The following is a 1370-nucleotide window of genomic DNA, read 5'->3' as shown; positions in this document are numbered from 1 at the left end:
TTTTTTTCATTACACATAAGCCACTAATCCCTTTAACACTTATCCAGTTTTTTCAAATATCATTACCATATTGAATTCTTAATGCCATACTTCTAAACTACTTCCAGAGCTTTGGAATCACTCACACTGCTTCACAATGCTGCTGCTGCTGCTAAGTCGCTTCAGTCGTGTCCGACTCTATGCGACCCCATAGACGGCAGCCCACCAGGCTCCCCCGTCCCTGGGATTCTCCAGGCAAGAACACTGGAGCGGGTTGCCATTTCCTTCTCCAATGCATGAAAGTGAAAAGTGAAAGTGAAGTCGCTCAGTCGTGTCCAATTCTTCATGACCCCATGGACTGCAGCCTACCAGGCTCCTCCGTCCATGGGATTTTCTAGGCAAGAGTACTGGAGTGGGGTGCCATTGCCTTCTCCACTGCTTGACACTAATCTCCTTCAAATCATCTTTGTATTTAGCTTCAAATTGTTTCTTCCCAAAGCACCAGTGGGCTTCCCTGATGGCTCAGCAGGTAAAGAATCCGCCTGCAATGCAGGAGACACAGGGACGCAGGTTCGATCCCTGGATCAGGAAGATCCCCTGCAAGAGGAAATGGCAACCCACTTCAGGATCCTTGCCTGGAGAACCCCACAGACAGAGGAGCCTGGTAGGCTCCAGTCCATGAGGTCACAATGGGTTGGACATGACGTGGCAACTAAGCACAGCAAAGCACCAGTGCAATTTTTATTTAAGTATCTTAGTGACGGCATCATTTCTGTTCAACCAGGTAGCCAGCCACCCTGCTTGGCTGCGCATCCAAGGATTCACCTGGAACAGATAAACCCCTAGTTTTGCAGTCTCATCTATCTCCCCCTTTCCACAAAGCTCTGCTCCAGCCCATCAGAAGTACTGCCTTCCCTGAACCAGCTGTGAACTTGGCTCATTCTATGTCTTCTGTCCCTGCTCCTCCTTCAAGATCTGGTAAGTCAGAATCCATCCCTGAGCCCCCTCTCCTGGAAGCACCCAGGGGCATGGGCAGGAGTCAGAACCGGCAGTGTGCATGGACCTCAGACTCCTTCTCCCAGGGCTGCCCTGACACGCCCCTGTCCTCGGCCCACCTCCTGTAGACTCTGCTGTCTGATTTATCTCCCAGCCTTTCGCCCTTTAACCAGGTGTTCTGGTCCCTCTGACTTTCCTCCTGTCTCTGGTTTAACCTCTGTGCCTCAACTCAGTATCAAAACAATCCTGTCCTCCAGCTCCAGACTTTTGGCTGATTTTTTATTATCTCTTCCTTCCGCTCCTCCTGACTGCCTCCCAGCTACTTCAGCCTGATCCTTTCCCCCACTCCTAGGGAAGAACTACTATGAAATATCAGCCCTCCTCCAGGAACCTCT

Source organism: Bison bison, unplaced genomic scaffold (assembly GCF_000754665.1).
Source record: "Bison bison bison isolate TAMUID 2011002044 unplaced genomic scaffold, Bison_UMD1.0 scf7180017864453, whole genome shotgun sequence".
NCBI classification, from domain to species: domain Eukaryota; kingdom Metazoa; phylum Chordata; class Mammalia; order Artiodactyla; family Bovidae; genus Bison; species Bison bison.
Note: the sequence above shows the minus strand (reverse complement) of the source record.